Raw genomic sequence first — 19,170 nt, 5'->3', positions numbered from 1 at the left:
GACCTGAATTCATTTACTTTAAACAGTTTAGGGTGTATGCTGGGAATATAAATGATTGAAACACTCTTTGTGACCCTTCTTACAAAGGAAGTCACATCGCTATTAAGGGGGCATGTGAGGCCACAGCCTTAGCCTCTCAGATTAGGAAGGGCTCACACAGCATGCAGATTTGGCACAGGAGAGAAAGGCAGGACTGTGATAAAGGAGAGCTCCACCCCTGGGCTCTTCATCTAACAGTGGTTCTTAAAGTTCCATGTGTGGAGGAACGTTTCTGGAGTGCTGTTATGTTCTGTTTCTTGTGATCTGGGTGCTGGTTACATGGGTGTGTTCAGTATATGAAAATTCACTGAGCTGTTCATTTATAATAAAAACACTTTTCTATGTGTCTGTTTTACTGCAATAAAAAATTATAAAGTATATAAAGTTAGAGTTGCATAAGACCAACTCTTTGTCCTTTCTCCTATTCAGATGCAGGTGGTCTGTGTCCCTTATTTTGAGAAATGCTGCTCAGAGTAATCTAGGGGGCTACAATCAGGGAAAACTGATGAGCAAGCTTCATTAACCTGCCATACTTATGGAGGTGGACAAGTAGAACCAAACAGACAATAATGCATAATACAAGGTACACTATATTCTAGGTTCCATGTAAATACATTCTTCTGGTCCTCATCTTTGAGAGGATGATATTATCTTCATTTTACAGATGAGGCAATGGCATCCATATAGGAGGCTGGACCAAAAGTCCATGGCATATTTATCAGGACCAAAGTCTATCTTATACTCACTAGTGCCACTGCCAAGCAGCTTGAAGGAGCAAGTAAGTCATAAGGACAGTCCTAAGGAGGTGAGAGTGGACAGAGAAAGAACATAGGACTCTGCCGATGTAGCAGCTAGCATTAAGGGCACTTTGCAAATAGGCACCTCTGATTATTTTAGAAGATTCTGGCAAGTAGATGACAGCTTCTTGGAGGCATTGCCCTAAGGCCAAACTCAGGGGACCTCCAAGCACCTGGAGATCCTGGACCATAGCCCAAACTTGGTTGGATATCAGTATCACCTTGGGAACGTCTGAAACATACGATTCACTGGCTCTGCCCTAAAGTTCCAGACTCAGTACCTTTGGGGTGAGGCCTGAAAACTCTTTAAAAACCACCCCAGGGATCCCTGGGTGGCGCAGTGGTTTGGCGCCTGCCTTTGGCCCGGGGCGCGATCCTGGAGACCCGGGGTCGAATCCCACGTCGGGCTCCCTGCATGGAGCCTGCTTCTCCCTCTGCCTGTGTCTCTGCCTCTCTGTCTCTCTCTGTGTGACTATCATGAATAAATAAATAAAATCTTTAAAAAAAAAAAGTTTAAAAAACCACCCCAGAGGGCAGCCCGGGTGGCTCAGCAGTTTAGTGCCACCTTCAGCCCAGGGTGTGATCCTGGAGACCTGGGATTGAGTCCCACGTCAGGTTCCCTGCATGGACCCTGCTTCTCCCTCTGCCTGTGTCTCTGCCTCCCTCTCTGTGTCTCTCATGAATAAATAAATAAAATATTTAAAGAAAAAAAAACACCCCAGGAAATTCTGATGATCAGCTGGGCTTGGGAACCAGGCTGCAGTTATACTGACCACAAGAAAGAGTCAGACTTGGACTGACTTTAGTAGTAGTTCATCACTAGCCAATCAGAGGAAAGAAAAGGGAGCATATAGAGTGCCCTCAAACTGTAACTATAACCAGATGTTAGGCCAAGAAATAAAACAGATCATGGGCAGTCCGGGTGGCTCAGCAGTTTAGCGCCACCTTCAGCCCAGGGTGTGGTCCTGGAATCCCGAGATCAAGTCCCACATCAGGCTCCCTGTGTGGAGCCTGTTTCTGCCTCTGCCTGTGTCTCTGCATCTCTCTCTCTCTCTCTCTCTCTCTCTCTCTATTAAATAAATAAATAAATAAATAAATAAATAAATAAATAAATAAATAAAATCTTAAAAAAATAAAACAGATCAAAAGGAAAAGTATAAACTTTCATTTATAAAATAAGTCATGGGGATACAATGTACAGCATGGAGATTATAGTTAAAACTGTAAAATATGTAAATAGCAAGGAAATTTAATATCTCAGATCTCAATATGAAATCCTTGGTCTAGGCTGTTTCTAACTTAGACGTTTGAGTATTTCAACATAGCAAAAATGGGCTTTGCAAAATTTAAGGAGACAGTATTGCAAAGGTAACAAGATCCAAGTGCACCCTCCACCCCCATCAACCTGAACTGGTTTATTCTAGATTTAAACTATGAACTTGAACAACCTAGACTTCCATTTGACCTCAGTGTTCAGTGGTAAAAGTACAGAGGTGATTATGTACAGTCAATAACTTCCCTATCTCATCTGTCAACTAGAATAAATAGCTAAAACTGATAAGTTGATAAAGTACTTTTTTTTATTGGAGAGTTAATAACTTACTCTGAAGTAGACTTTAATTACTAGACCTTGCTAACAATTGACATATGAATTAATTGCCAAGTTTAATTCTTGCACAAGTTTAAAAGAGACTTTACAGCATTCAAACCTAAAGGAACTCTTTATGATATAAATGATAGAACACAATTCAATCCATTATTCATCAGTATAAATAGGAACAAAGTACAGGGAACAATAAAATAAGCCTAGAATTAGAGCTAACTGGGTTTAAGAAAACCATTTTGATCCAAACATGTTCTTATCCCAAGCCCTTGTCTGAACTGAGGAAATAATCCTTGTTCTTCATGTATGAGATTAGAGGCCCATGTTTAATTTCTTCCACCATGTGAAAGTGAGGAAAGGGATCTTTGAGCCAAGAAATATACTCTGGCTCCAAACACTAGAGAGTTGATCAATCTCCACCAATTTTTTTAAAAGATGTTATTTATTTATTCATGAGAGACACACAGAGAGAGGCAGAGACATAGACAGAGGAAGAAGCAGGCTCCCTTTAAAGAGCCTGATGTGGGACTCAGTCCCAGGACCCTGGGATCATGACCTGAGCCAAAGGCAGACGCTCAACCACTGAGCTACCCAGGTGCCCCAATTTCCATGAATTTTGTAAAACATTAATATCACTCCTCTGGATAAAAGAAAAAAAATGAGGACAAAAGGACAAATTACAACACATACCCAGAGATTAAGGAGATCCTTGTTGTGTTCTTAGTTTCACAGTTTATTCAGATTTCTGTTTTATATCTTGGTAAAATACCTCTAAAGAGGAAGAATGTTTTGGTTGCAAGTAGAATTTTCTAAATAGCTCTAGGGGAACAAAAACAATTTTTAAAGTTTTTAAAAAAGTAATCCCTACACCCAATATGGGGTTCAAATTTACAAACCAAGATTAAGAGTTGGATGCTCCACTGACAGAGCCAGCCAGGTGCCCCTAAAGTAGTCCCTAGTCTGAACTTCTTGATTTCAAAGAATCATACTGGGACACCAGGGTGGCTCAATCAGTTAAGTGTCCAGCCCGTGATTTTGGCTCAGGTCATGATCTCAGTGTCATGAGACTGAGCCCTGTGTCAGGCTCCACACTGGGCATAGAGCCTGCTTAAGATTCTCTCTCCCTTTCCCTCTGGCCTTCCCCACTCTCTAAAAAATGTAAATAATAAATAAATAAAGAGTCATAGTAAACTGAGATATGACCTATTGCATATTCCTTTAGAAAAGAAATTATAGGGGCACCTGGGTGGCTCAGTTGGTTAAGCATCTGCCTTTGGCTCAGGTTATAATCTCGGGGTCCTGGGATTGAGCTCTGCACTGAGATCCCTGCTCAGTGGGAACTCTGCTTCTCCCTTTCCCTCAGCCACTTCCCCTTGTTTGTGCATGCTCTCTCCCCCTCTTTTCTCTCTCTCTCTCAAATAAAGGAATAAAATATTTAAAAAAGGAAAAAGAAAAGAAATTATAGATATCAGAAAAGGAGTACTTTAAAAATTCATAACCCTCACACTTATGATCAATTGATTTTTTTTTAAATTTTTTTTATTTATTTATGATAGTCACAGAGAGAGAGAGAGGCAGAGACACAGGCAGAGGGAGAAGCAGGCTCCATGCACCGGAAGCCCGATGTGGGATTCGATCCCGGGTCTCCAGGATCGCGCCCTGGGCCAAAGGCAGGCGCCAAACCACTGCGCCACCCAGGGATCCCTGATCAATTGATTTTTGACAAGGATTTCAAGATAATCCAAAGGGGAAAGAATAGTCTTTTCAATAAACGGTTTGGGATAATGAATATTATATGCAAAAAGACAAAGTTGGACTTTTACCTCACACCAAATATAAAAATTATCTCAAAATGGAGCAAAGACCCAAATGTAGGATCTAAAACTCTAAAACTTTGGAAAAAACATAGGGATAAATCTTTGTGACTTTTTTTTTTAATCTTTGCGACTTTAATCAGTGGTTGGTTAGATATGACACCTAAAGCACAAGCAACAAAAGAAAACAGACAAATTTGACTTCATCAAAATTGACAACTTCTGTGTTTCAAAGAACATGAGCAAGAAATGTACAGGATGGGAGAAAATACTCGCAAATCATATATTGACATAAGAGTTGCATCTAGAATACACTAAGAATTCTTACAACTCAGTAATGAGAAGACAACCCAAATTAAAAATGGACAAAAGATCAAAATAGATATCTCTCTAAAGGAGATATACAGATGGTAAGCAAGCTCATGAAATGATGCACAATATCATTAGCCTTCAGTAAAATGGCAATAGAAATAACAGTGAGATACTACTTCATAGCCACTAAGATGACCATCATAAAAAAGACAGGTAATAATAAGTGTTGATGAGGAAGTACAGAGATTGGAACCTTCATACATTGCTAGTGGGAAAGTAAAATGATGCAGCCTTATAGGAATACAGTTTGGCAGTTTCTCAAAAGGCTAAACACTGAGTTGCCATATGATCCAGCAATTCCCTTTTTAGGTATATAACCCAACACAAATGAAAACATATGTCCATATGAAACTCATATACAAATGTTCACAGCAGCATTATTCATGACATCTAAAAAGTGGAAACAGCCCAAATTCCATCAACTGATGAATGGATAAATAAAATGTGTTATATCCACACAATGGAATATTATTTGACAAAAAAGTAAGTACTGATCAATGGATAAACCTTGAAAACATTAGGCTAAGTGAAAGAAGCCAGTCATAAAGGACCACATATTATAAAATTCCATTTATATTTAAGGTCCAGAATTGGCAATTTTGTAGAGATAGGAAATAGATTAGTTGCTGCCTATGGCTGGGGCAAAGGGTCTTTTTTTTTTTTTTTTAATTTTTTTTAATTGTTATTTATTTATGATAGAGAGAGACAGAGAGAGGCAGAGACATAGGCAGAGGGAGAAGCAGGCTCCATGCACCAGGAGCCTGATGTGGGATTCGATCCCGGGTCTCCAGGATCGCGCCCTGGGCCAAAGGCAGGCGCTAAACCACTGCGCCACCCAGGGATCCCTGGGGCAAAGGGTCTTAAACTAAGAGTGACTCCTAATGGATACAGGGTTTCATTTGGGTGTGATAAACATGTCCTAAAATTGACTGTGGTGATGACTGCACATACCTGGGAATATGCTAAAAATGTTCATTGATTCTTTTTGAAAATTTATCTTAAATACAGACATTAGTAAAACAGGGAAAAATACTCTACCAAATGACAATCAAATGATATAAAAACTGAAGAAAGTGCTTAGGGTACCAAAACTTTTTAGAAATTCAAATAGGATCTTTATTTTTTACTGTCTGGGATACATTTTGGACCTATTATGTCAAATAAACCTAGAATAATAATTTTGACAAACTATTCTTCACAGCATGTAAGTAATGCATTACAGGAGCTAGGACTGCCCCTAAAATTTGTGAAACCAAGGGTAAGAATACAAATTGATGTCCATATTCCATATGTATACATAAAAGCTATAAATAAAATATGTTGTATTTTCCTAACTTGATAACTTTGTCTTAATGATCTGAAGGCCAAGTTTGAATGTGTAATTTTCAGGTACCTTTTTGTTCTGCATGAGGACATGGAGGCATGGGGAGAGCTGAAGCTACCCCCTCTCTCTCCCCATTCCTGGCTCTGACTGAGAAAGAACTGTCAGGCATGTGGACACCCCAGCCCACACACCCACAATCTGTGCATATCCCCACGGCTCTCCTTGGCCGCTTTCAGTCTAGGTAGTGCATATACTGGTGGCATGGTCTGCCCTTGGGAGGATGGGACTGAAGAAATGTAGGCAGGCCTTGGAAGTGGACTTGAGGCACTGAGGTCAGAAATTTTGAGGTGCTCCAGGTTATCCAGACTGTGTAGTAGGGATCAATGTGGATTCTGGTCCCAGTTTCCTCACTCTGTGGTGAGGGGCTCAGCCAGGGAGTGTCAGAGCAGGGCCTCCTAAAAGTTGAAAGGCAGTATCAGCAGGAGCTCCACACTGTGGAATGTGATAATTGGTCTAAGACACGGAATCCTGTCACATACCTCAGGCCTGCTTTAGCAGGAGGAAGGAAGCCAGATCAAGCTTGTCCAGACAGGGAAGATGGATCATGCCTCACTCACCCTGGAGGGTTCATAGAAGCTTATCAATTCTTGGCAAAGTGAAACAGCCCAACCTGGGGGAGTCTGCCCAGATTTGAATGCCAGTTTAGTTAATGATTTAAAGGGGGCATTCACCTTTTCATTTTATGGAGAAAATGTCTGGAATATTCGGGTGTTATTTTTATAAGGGCCACTGAACTCTCTGTTTGTCCTCCTCCTTGTTGTGATTCTTGCTCTCTCACCCATCAATGTAATCAGAGTGCCAAGGACCCATCAGCCCTTGCTTGCTTTCTTCTCAGTCTGTTATTGGTGTTGATTTCAGCAATGATCCTGATAGACACCCTCAGCCCCTTGATCCTTCATTCATTCCTGTCTTCCTAATCCCTACCCAGAATGAAATCCACCGCGTACTTTTTGTTTCCACTCCCAAACAGAAGATATTGCTGGAGAGAATTCAGAAATCTGATTCAAGCTTTGTCAGGTGACTGGTCCCAGATAAGCCCTCACTACTAAGGATGATTCTTTGAATTTTCCGTCAGTCAAGGTAGGTGCCTGTCTCTGACATTCTCCACTTCTCTTTTTCTAAATCTTTCCTACTTTCCCCAAGTCCCAGTCCCACCTCTTGCATAACACTTTTCCATTTTGCTTAACGTAAGAAATTAAAATTCTACAACATGAGCCTCCTCTTTGTTTCTTTTCTCCTTCCTTCCTTCCATCCTTCCTTCCTCCCTCCCTCCCTTCCCTTCTTTTGCAGTCATCAAAACCTGGCCTGCACCCCCCTGTATTCAGGCCTTCATCATCTCTGCCTGGCCTCATTCAATTGTTTCCCAAATAGCATTCACTGATACTATCCTCATCTGTCTCCACTTCATCCTCTATTGTCCTCCCAGAGGGAGATTTCCTTGGAAAAGGAAGTAGAGGCTGAGTTGGGGATGACAGAGCAGGGAGGAAGTCAAAAGAGAGGGAGATCCAACATCTGGAAATCAAAGAGAGTAGAGGGGAGAACAGAAATGCCTGCTATTTAAACTCTCTCTGTCTCTTCATAAATTCTTCAATCAAATCTGCTCTTTTTGGGGGCTGATTTACTCTTAGAGAAATACAATAAAGTACTGAGTCCTGCTTTAAGATGAAAGGCAGTGCAAATGAAGCCAGCTACTATATGGTTTGCATGTTCAATTTATTCTTCACTCATTCATTTACTTATTTAACAAATATTTATTGAGCACCTACCACATATCAGGTACATGCTAGGTGTTAGAGGGTGTGCAGTGATCAAGACAGAAACAATCTTGCCTTGAAAACATTTATAGTCTAGCCAGAAAGCAAATAAATAAAACAAATTAAAATATGATAAACACTATGACCTGAGAAAGTTATTAAGAGTACATAGAAGGGACACATCAAAGTTAGGGGTGAGAGGAAAGTCAAGGAGGACTTCCTGGGCAGCTGGCATTTAACCTGAGACCAGAGGAATGTGCAGGAATTAACCAGGCATAGGGAAAGTTGGAGAAAATCTTCTAGAAATGTAAGTCCAGAGGCAAGAGAGAGCATGATGAGCCCATGGGATTGAAAGAGATAAAATTGTGAGAAACAAGTTGGAAGAGGTAAACTGGGAACAAATCTTAACTTGTAAGTCAAGTTTAAAAGTTTAGATTTTATCCTAAAGGCAATGGGAAGGTACAGACAGGATTTTAGCAGGTGAATGCCCTGATCAGATTTGATTTTGAAAGAACATGTGATAGGATAATATGTGAAGTATTAATGGAATGTACTCTCTTCACTCATCTCTTTGGGCTCTGGGCTGCCAACCTGTGGACCCTGACACCAAATCAACATGCACACACACACACAAACACAAACACATACACAGATACCACCCCCCACTCTTATTAGTAGAGTAGAAAGTACATTAGTTATTGTAGAGATAATCTGATGCTGAGACAGACCCAGACTCTACATTATATAAATGAAATACAAAGGGCTCTGCTTTTTTTTTTTTAAGATTTATTTATTTATTCATGAGAGACACAAAGAGAAAGAGAGGCAGAAACACAGGCAGAGGGAGAAGCAGGCTCCATGCAGGGACATGGGACTCAATCACAGGTCTCCAGGATCATGCCCCTGGGCTGAAGGCGGTGCTAAACCACTGAGCCACCCTGGCTGCTTGGGCTCTGCTCTTTAACTCAGAGGTTAAACTGAAATTGAGAGAGATTAAATAATAAATTTTTCTATTGTTTGAAATTAATGTAATTCCACACATGTGAATTAATGAGATTAAGCAATTTACACATATGTAAATATGAGCTGATTTTTTTCCTGTCTGTCCTATGAGTGGAGAAGAAATAACCTGTATGGAAGTGGATGTGCTAGATAAAAGGAAGAGATATTTCTATACTGTTTGCTGGGGTTGCGGGGAATATCATGGCCCTTCTGCAAGATGAAGGTACATGGGACTTACATGTACACCCAGCCAGCTCATCACTGCCCATCAGAGCCAGCAGGGTCAAAAACCTATAGGGCACACCGGGCCTTGCCAGTACTGACAGAGAAGACAAGAATGGCATTAGCAGCTCATGCCAGCATTCAGACCACCCAGGTAAGACTACATGAAGAGCTTGCACCCATCACAACACACAGTCAAACATAGACCTCCATCCTCTCTCCACCAAGCAGTCAGGAATAATACACAAATTTCTGGCTGTATCAGTGAGTCCAAGGGTAGTACTTACCACTCACAGGAGAAATTCAGGAAGAGGTACATGTTTGAAGAGGAAATGAATTCACTTTTAAGACCTACAGGTAGAGCTGGCTAAAAGATATCTGTCTGGGTCTGAAGCTCCAGAGAAAGGTCTCGGCTAGAGAGATATCTGGGAGCATGTAGGTGGTATCATAGATGCCCAGGGGAGAGAAAGTATCAAAAAAGGAGGACATGTCAAGTGTCAAATAAAGAGAGAACTGATAGGTGTCCCTTGAGTGTAGCTACAGGGAGATCACTGGTTATCTTGGAGAATGCAGATTGGGAGAGTGAATGGAAAGGGAGGAAGTTGAAACAGTGAGTGGAGATAACTATTCCAAGAAGTTTAGCTGGCGAGGAGTGAGCAGGCTGTCAATAGAGGGGGAATGGAGCTTTTTTTAACCCTAGGAGGAAGGAACCAATAGAGTGGAAGAGGCTGAATATATAGATAAGAGTGAGAATAACTGCAAGTAAGGGGAATGAGAGGTCAAGAGGACATGGGACTCAGAGCATGGGTCAAGATATGGGCCTTAGATGAGGGAGGGAACATCTTTATAAAGAGGTGAGATTGAGGAAAGAGGCAAGGTAGGGAAAGATGCAAGTTGATAGGCTAGCACGGAAAACTGAGACTACTCACATCTCCCAACTTCTATTTCACCCCCTTGATAAGTGGAAAATAAAACCACCTCCAGAGAATAGTAAAGAAGGCAAGCATGGAGATTTGGAAAGAAAGGGGAATTCTTGAAATATCTGGTGACTCAGAAATAAAGAGCAAGCAGGTTAGGGGAATATGGTAGGATTGCAGGCAGTCCTGAAGTCCCACTTGAGGTTGCTGAGCCTGAATTTAGGGCAGCCCAATCTGGGTGACCATGTGGTTTTCTCCAGCAGTGTCCAGCAGCCCAAGAAAAGGAATAGCCATGGCAAACAACTAGATTCAAGTTTCGTCAGGCAGATGAAACAACAGAATAATGGAGCAAAGGAGTTGAGGCCACATGTCAGAGGCTAATATTATAAAGCATGGATTTTTTTTCCAGTAAAGAAGGAAAAGGAGATAGAAAATGAATAACAAATAAGGAGAAAAAGGAAAATAGAGTATCTAATAAGCTTGGAAAACCAATAGAGTAAAAATAACCACAGGAGAAGAACTAGAGGAATAGAAAGTCATGAGTTTAGAGGTGCTGTGGTTTCTTGATGACCAAGTTTGGGGTGGCCATGGGATTGGATGATTGAAACAGAATAGAGAAGGAAACCAGAGATGGAATCAAGGAACTGAGAGAGATCAAGTATGTCTCATGGACATAACAAATGTGCCAGATTGTTGGCAGCACTTGGAATGAAAAGGGATACTGGGGTTCATTGCTAATATCTCTAATAAATAAAGGACATGGCTAGCAGTCAGTGGATGATAGCTGGGGTAGAGAGTGTGACCTGATGGCTATGTAGTCTGGGTCTCAGAGGGCAGAGAACTGAGATGCATGGAAATGACAGTGTTTGACAGAAGAAACCTGACCCAATAGGCTCCACTTACAAGGGCTACAGGGAAAGTAGTGTGCTTGCAAGGAAAGCCCTGTTAGGGCTTGAAAGCTAAAGAATGTCCAATGAAGAGGCTGGGAGTCTTCGTTGATGATAGTATGGGATTCCTGAGGTCACAGAGAAAAAGTTTAAGAGGAAAGGGGGTAGTTGGAAGCTGAATCAAGGATGAGGACGAGAGTTCATAGAGTATATATATACCCCCTTGAAAGGACTTCCCTTTGAGGCATACATCAAGAATATCAAGGGTCTCATGGATAGCACGTTTGGCAGCTGCACAGCTGTCACAGAGTTAATGGGTCAGGGCTCTCAGGATTCAGCTTTGTCCTGGGTATGTGACACCTCTGAGTCCTGGGTCTCAGAGTAATCTGAGTCTTGGCTCTGGGAAAAGTTCCAGAGTGGAGGGCTGCTGGCCTGCAGCTCTGGATGGTGTTAGATGGTGTGGCCCTTGAGATGCATGCAGATGCAGACCAGTGGCTGGGTGATACTCAGTATCTCAACTTCACTCCCTCATATTCTACATTATCTCAATGCCTCTCGGTCTAGTCATTTTAGGACTCAGTTTTGTCTCCAAGCTAGAGCTGAGGAGGAAAGCATTCAGTAACTGTAGAGCACCAGGAGTTGTTTTCAGAAAGGCAGATTTCCTGACTTATCATAGAGTTAACTCATGACAACCCAAGGAATATTATTATTTTTTTAATTTTTCTTTATTTATGATAGTCACACACACACACACACAGAGAGGTAGAAACACAGGCAGAGGGAGAAGCAGGCTCCATGCACCGGGAGCCCGACGTGGGATTCGATCCTGGGTCTCCAGGATCGCGCCCTGGGCCAAAGGCAGGCGCTAAACCACTGTGCCACCCAGGGATCCCCCAAGGAATATTAAAAGGCACTCCTTCAAGGAAAGATGTGATGTTTAGGGTAATTTCCTGGTACATTTGCTTTCATTAGGAGAAGGAAAAGGAGGAGGAGGAGGAGAAGGAGAAGGAGAAGAAGAAAAGAGAATTTAAAAAAGACTCTGATATGCTGCAAATTGATTTTTTCTTAAATATGAATGACAATCCACTTGGCCTCAGGTTGGTTTATTTATGTATTATAGTTATGTTCACTCTCCATGGTGAGGTTTTTGTTGTTTGCTTAAAAGGCACCGGTTCATTACGCATGAACAGTCTAGTGTTCTTTAGAGTACTCTTGAACTCTTGAAATGACAAACGTTGAAGGGGCACCTTCCTTATGTTCTCCTTGTCAGCAGATTTTGTTATGAACATCTTGCTGGTAGACCCCATTGTTAAAAAGAGAAACAACAGGCCCAAAATGGAGTCATTTATGCTAAGCCTATGTCACCACACCGATACTTAATACCTAACTTAATTGCAGTTTCAGCCTCTCCCAGGAATGTAACCTTGAATCAGTCAGGCTGAAATTTCCTGGTTAGTGGTAGTGAGGCAATCTGCCTGATAGGTCCCTGCCATCCCCTGAAGAAAGATGAGGTAATGTGCTTTTCCTTATCCCTGCTCCTACAAAAGCCTTCCATTTTGTACAGCTCCTCAGAGTTCCTCTCTATTTGCTTAGATGGGATGCTCCCTGATTCATGAATTGTTGAGTAAAGCTAACCTGATTTTTATTTTTATTTTATTTTATTTTTATTTTTTGTTAACCTGATTTTTAAATCTACTCAGCTGAATGTTGTTTTTTTAACACCACGAGGAATAATGTTTAAAAAAAACCTTAGTGCGGCTTTGATGTAAAGTATAAAGGTCTTCTGTCTAAGTCTGCTCCACTCCTTTTCTTTGCATTATTAATTCAACCATAAGTTGTATGCTTTTCATGAAGTGTGACCTTCTTACTAACTTCTTGAGCTTCAGCGTAGCATCTGGTGACATAGGGATCATTTTACAGCGGGTTCAAAGCATCGGTTGACAAAGGGTCAGTAAATAGCATTGTTTATATCTTAAAGGAATCCAATACTCACAGCAACCCAGGCAGTTTGGAGTTTGGCTGTATCAGATCCCCAGTGTCATGATGCAAATGATCATGCTTATATGACATTCTGCAAAGCTACGCAGGCTCACTGATGATACTACCCGTAAGATATAGAAAACAGCTAGCGTGGAAAAGAGGCTAAGTGATCAGTTTCCTCATTCATTGATATCAGTTTGTCATTAATTCTTTACATTCCCACATGATTGATTCAATGTATTTGAAAAAGGTGTAATCATCATACCTTAGGTTCTGCTTTTTTTTTTTTAGAAGATGGGTAAGTTGAGAGTAGGCAGGTGATAGCTGTTTGCTGCTGTTGAAGTCGGCTGGCGCCAAGCTTTTCTGGCATTCTTTCATCTGTGCTGCCATCTAGAGAGGAGAATTAGAAACACACAAAGGTAAACTGGAAGTTCCAAAATGGAGTTACGGGAAAATGGATTCTGTAAATTAACTGATAGAAGCTGTACGAAACATCAGTGAGTTTTGGGGGTGGTAATCTTATGGTTCTTCCCCCTCTCTCTGTCCCACATACAAAACAGGACTTGGAGATCTGTTTATTGTTTTTTATGACAACATTTCAGTCATTGCTGGGGAACTGTTTCCTGGATTCAAATGGACTTCTTACATAAGTAAAATTCAATTGTTTTAATTTTCTGGTACCCCCAGACTGGTATCCCTAGTTAAAATATTGCTGAAAATGCTCATATTCTCAGTCCTGCAGGATTTGGAGATGAAATGCCAGGATGTGTGTGTGTGTGTGTGTGTGTGTGTGTGTGTGTGTGAATTAACAAGATAAAGAGGTCCTGTGAACACAGTGAGACAGTTTCCTGAAGTCTGTATGTTCCACAGAAACTACTAGTTCTGCTTATAGGTGAAATGTTGGTCAAATAAATTCGGGGGAATGCTAGGTAAACAATTTTAAACACTTTTCTTTATTACAGGCAGAACTTCTGATAGTTTTTAATTTACCAGCATACACTGAACTTTCGAGAGAGAAAATGCTGGGCAAAATCTCCCAAACTTATTTGACCTTGAAGCCCTGGGCTTTTCATAGAACTGGTTGTGTGTGGAACAAACTTCAGGAAATATTACAACAGGGAAAGGAAGTTGGCCTGCTGCATGCATACCATGCGCAAATATACCAGTTCTCCCCTGATCTACCTTCCTCCTTCTGTGTCTAAATATTTTTGAAGCTTTGCTTTGGTTTGAGTAGAGATTGTGGGAATTTAACTATTTTTTTCCTAGAAGAAATTTTATAGGAGTAGGACTTGTTTGATAATTGTTACTTCCAGGTAAAACAAAGTAAGTTTACCTATAACTTAGGCCAGATTTTCTCTTGCAGCTTATATGTCAAATAACATAAAATAAGATATGGTCTTCTTAGCCACATTTAGAGTGCTCTAACCCTATGCAAGGTGGAGAGAAAAGGGAAAGCTGAGTAAAATATGATTCCTACCTTTGTCAAACTATTACATAGATGGAGTGATAAAGTTAGATACAATTTACTAAAAGATCCCTTATAAATAAGGCCTTACCAGATTTATTCATCAGGACTGAAATAACAGGGCTTTGTTTCCCCCATGGATGATAATAGCCTTAAAGATATACTGTTGTAGCAGCATCCATTGTTTGAGGATTTTGCTTTATTGTTATTTTTAAAAATTAAAATGTCAGTGACCATGAGAATATTCCTGTATTAATTCTGAAAAATGACATTCTTGGTGAAACTAAGTGAGCAATATTAATGCTTCTCTTTCAATAATTTTTCTGTACTTTTGTAAAGGAAATAAATAATTCATGCATTTGACTTAAGAAGTAATGTCTCTGTTTAGGTATTAATAAGTATAATAATAAATTATTATCTCTCACAAGGGACACATATTACTTTCATTTTCTAGAAGCAAGTAGCGTTCAGAAAAGAGAATCAGTTTGTCTAATGGCTTGTAAATTTGGGGGTTGAGTCCTGTTTGCCCTAAATCCTATGGACCCTTAGAGTGGGGCGGATAATTTTAGAAAACGTTTACATACCCCCTGATTTCTGTAACCTAAAAATATAACTTGCCAAACTGGAGTGGAAAAAAGTTTTCCTGGGAGGTAGAGAATTATACACATACATATACGACACCATAGGCTGTATGAGAGCGGAAACCTTGGAACCGTGTCTGTCCTCTTTACCATACTAAACCCAGTGCTTAGTACCGGCTTGGCATGCAGGTCCTCAGTAAATATTTGCTCAGTGAAGTACACACAAATGATAATGTTTGGGATTGGGTGATGGGCATGCATGAACACCTTTAATGTTTTGTCATGTTTTGCAAAAGAATTCATGGTTATGAATCTGTAAAGTCTTCTCTTTTCATGAAATGGTCTGAACGTGGTCAAGGGCAGTATCCACATTTGCAAATGTATTTTCCAATCAAATCTTAATAATTAATTAATCACATTGTAAGTCAGTTTGTGTATGACTAAGAACTTTTCCCTGCATAGTTGTTTGGTTATTCTCTAACAAATTCAGTCCCTGAATTAGTAGGCTTGAAAGAAAACTAGATTTGAAGGCAAAGATGAAATATTTTTTATACTTGTATTCTTAGTGCCCTGCTACATAATAGGTGTATAAGGTGTATACATAATAGGTGTATAAGCACATGTTGAAAAGAAGGAAGAAAGCAAGCAAGCAGAGGACGGTGGTGGGAGAGGGGATGTTGAAGAGAAAGAAAAATGAGAATTTGAAATCTTGGATTTTAGCCTTGGGTCAGCCATGTAAACTTGGGCCACTCATTTCTCCTTTTTGTTCCTCAGTTCGCTTATCTGGAAGCTACAATGTTGACCTAGTTGATCACTCAAGGCCCCTCCAGATTCTTTCTTGGTATAAACTTACTCTGTGTCCACTAGGGGGTACTGTAGTACTAGTGCAGTGGCCACTATCTTCCAATTTATACAATTCTGGTAATTTTTTTCCTGGAATTTACTCCCCTGAGAAACATTCCTGACTTTTAATTTTCAAGTTCAAATTTATACTACAAAGTATACTATGTAATTCAGTAATAGAAGCAGGATAAACCTGAGAAGAATTTAGCTTAATGATTCATTCAGCTCAGTAGGGAAATTAGAATCCTTGAGAGATTTGTGTAGTAAATTAATGAGAGGTTAAGATTTTGGTTAGGCCAAAAGAAGGGCCTTAAAACTCTTAAAGGAAAATAAATGGAACAAATTCTAGCCACCCTAACAAAAAAGGGGTAAACTTAAGTAGTATGCCAAATCTAAGTGAAGATAGCTATAACTATCCAGGAGTTAAAAGAAGGCTTAAGGAAAATAGAGATATACCATGTTCTTGGATAAGAAAAGAAGATTCAACATTGTAAAAATTTAAATTATTCTTCAAATATATTAATAAATATAATACAATCCCAATCAAAATTCCAATGGGATATTCTTGGAAACATGATAAAAGAGTTCTGAAATTTACTGAGATATAGTCCACCGAGAAGAGTCAAGAAAAAAGTTTTTAACCTTTTGAGGGGGGAGGGTTGAGCTATCAGATGTTAAAAAATATTATGCAATGGCTGTAATTAAAACAGTGTCATAGTGATAACAAAATAAACAGACCAATAAAACAGAATAGCAAGTCCAGAGATAAACTCAAGTATGGTGGCCTGGCTGTGTGTGCGTGCACATGGGCACACACATGTGTTGGCTACCTAATATCCCAGTGCTTTTTCTAGGATGGAAAGTGAAAAAAGGGCAGATCATCACTCTTCTAGACAGCAAGGGCATCAGTATGTAACTAAGGTTTGTCCAGTGGGATTCTGACACTGAATCTAGAAGGAGTGATACAAAGGTAGAGGCGCTAGCAAGTTATTTACAGAGATGGTAGTGACTCTAATCCAGGAGAAGAGAATGTCTGGTGATGGGCGTGCCATTGAAAACACTCTGCTTAGCCTCTTCCTATAACAGCTCTTGCCCAAATCCTGGCAACCTTCTAACCAGACTGTTCCTACAGAGGTGCTTGGCTAAGTTTTCTGTTGCCAGCCTCTTTTGGCTCATATCCATTTTCTGAGCCTGGTTTTTAACTTTCTCATAGATTTTGTGAGCCCTTGGTATCCTTCCAACAAATTCCAGTCTGTTTAAGCTACCTAGAGTTGATTATTAATGCTTGCAACCATAAATCCAGACTTATACAAAAACTGGTAATGGGGAGTTGGTTACAAACAACACTCTTAATGAAATGACGAGACTAGTTATACAGACTCATTATGTTTGAAGATAATAAAAACCCAATTAATATTCCGAGATAGGATGTTGGAAGCCCATAGCTTGTTATAGTTAAAGAAATTAATGCCTGTGAACATCAGGAATGAGGTGGGCATTGAAGACAAGATCATGGAGGACTTAACTGTTGTTACCGCAGAACAGCATGAAGTATATGAGGAATTCAAGAGCTGTATGCTGAGGTTAGCTCTTTCCCTTGAAGAGATTAACACATGGAAATCTCTAGATTCTCATTTTAAAATATGAACTGAAACCCAAATTGTGAATTTGTTAAAAGAAACTCTTATTGCCTACTTATGCCCTACTCTTTACTATGCATATTTCCAGATATTTAATTAGAGTTAAATTCTGGTGTGTTTCAAGAGGCCCATTACAAAGTGAAATTCAGGAGCAGATGACTCAATCACCAAAAGAACTGAAGAGTTTTTGCTCATTAATCTGTGGAATGTGAGTTAGAATAGATTTTAAGAATGCTAGATGAAGAAGAGGAGGGTACAATTGTAGCCTGGGCTGATTTACAAATAGGGCTCACAAGAGATTCTGGATTAACTGTTCCAGCTTGAGAAGCTGGGGATAATTCTGTTTGTTCTGTTAAAGGTTGACTGAAATCTGGACATAATGGTGACTCATGTAAAATGAAGTTGAGATGCAAATTTCTTCAAGAAAATGTAAAAGAACAAATTAAAAAGTTTCAAGAGACAGGAATGATGGAGTAGATTTATCATTTCTGACCCAACCACTCACCTCAACTGTGTCTTTCAAAAAGGTCCAGAAGCCATTCTTCACAAAGGCCTTTAGAAAAAAAAAAACCTATACAGGGAGGTCAGCATTATTGAAAGGGCTTTGAAAAATGTTCTTTGTAGGCCAGGGATGATGGTGAAAAAGGCTGGAGTTGAATTTGGCTTACAGAGTTACATGGGGATGGGAGGGCCCAGACTGCCTGAGTCCAGGTAGCAGCATTTAATATTGGCATGTGGTTAACTTGAAAGGTAGTAGGGTAAGTGTAAAAATCAGAATGATGTGTCCCATAGGTTCTCTGAGGTGACTAGCTGGTCATGGAGTCCCTAAGACCAAAGCATATGGGCAGCCCACTAACGTTCTACTTGATTTATATACCTAAGAAGCAAACAAAAACTTTTAGGTCTAGAAAAGAGAGGCATTATTCGATTTTCTGGTATAAATCAGTTCTTGGACCTAGTTTTAAAAAAATCTGGGTACTCTCGAAGGGCTGACATGAATCTTCCTTCTGCCATGCAAAGGGACACGTGGCCATTTATTATGGTAATTGTGAATGATAAGGCAGAAATAGTTTGCTTTCATATAGTACAGATAATAGTATAATTTCACTTCTTGTCACTAGATTAGATCACCTTTGAGGCTGGGGCACAGTTAAGCAGAAAGCTTGCTTATTTGGTTCTTAACGGATATCACATTGATTCACTAGATTCTTAACACTTGGCAGATTGAGGGCAAAAGAGTAAAAGTATTATACATCTTTGAAACCTTTAAAATAGAGGATCCCTGGGTGGCTCAGTGGTTTAGCACCACATTTGGCCCAGGGCGTGATCCTGGAGACCTAGGATCGAGTCCCGCAGTGGGGTCCTTGCATGGAGCCTGCTTCTTCCTCTGCCTGTGTCTCTGCCTCTCTCTGTCTCTCATGAATGAATAAATAAAATCTTAAAAAAAAAGAAACCTTTAAAATACATGTAAAACCTAGAGAGTGGAAAAATTTCAAGGGTCTAATGGCATCCAGAATATGTATGGCTTTGATTCTAAAGTGAGGGATAAAGTGTTACACCTGAGCCCTTTACCAATATGAAGAGATTTGCCAATTTTTAAAGGCTTGCTACTGGGTCCCAGCATAACAAGTAACTTTGGGACACCAAGTGATTGTAATATCAATTGGTCATCATAATCCAGGTGTTATCTGAGACTCCTAGTCCAAGTTGAAAAGGTAAATCTAGTACCAGGCTTGGACAAGTTTTGAAGGCAGGTAAATTTAATGAGAAAGTTGCCTATATTCTCTTGTCATTTACTCATGTCAGATTGCTGTCCCTTACATATATGGCTTCATGGGGGTATTTACTATGACCAATGAGATGGGGGAAA

The 19,170-nt window shown here is 40.0% G+C and overlaps 1 protein-coding gene and 1 long non-coding RNA gene across 2 annotated transcripts in view; one reads left to right on the top strand and one right to left on the bottom strand.

Annotated features, from left to right (window-relative positions):
* The first annotated feature begins 6,885 nt into the window (after positions 1 to 6,885).
* Positions 6,886 to 19,170, top strand: part of AGPS (alkylglycerone phosphate synthase) — a 189,268-nt gene continuing 176,983 nt past the window's right edge. Inside the window, exon 1 of the mRNA XM_055308082.1 lies at positions 6,886 to 7,089. The gene's annotated coding sequence lies outside the window, so the exon portion shown is untranslated. The remainder of the gene's footprint in view (positions 7,090 to 19,170) is intronic.
* The window catches only part of LOC129498618 (uncharacterized), a 50,298-nt gene continuing 39,707 nt past the window's right edge, over positions 8,580 to 19,170 (bottom strand). The window contains exons 3-4 of the long non-coding RNA XR_008662167.1: positions 13,037 to 13,161; positions 8,580 to 8,740 (exon numbers count right to left, since the gene is read on the bottom strand). This is a non-coding gene — a long non-coding RNA (uncharacterized LOC129498618). The remainder of the gene's footprint in view (positions 8,741 to 13,036; positions 13,162 to 19,170) is intronic.

The sequence above is a fragment of the Nyctereutes procyonoides genome, unplaced genomic scaffold (assembly GCF_905146905.1).
Source record: "Nyctereutes procyonoides isolate TBG_1078 unplaced genomic scaffold, NYPRO_anot_genome, whole genome shotgun sequence".
Classification (NCBI taxonomy): Eukaryota; Metazoa; Chordata; class Mammalia; order Carnivora; family Canidae; genus Nyctereutes; species Nyctereutes procyonoides.
Note: the sequence above shows the minus strand (reverse complement) of the source record. Positions and strands in the feature narration are given on the sequence as shown.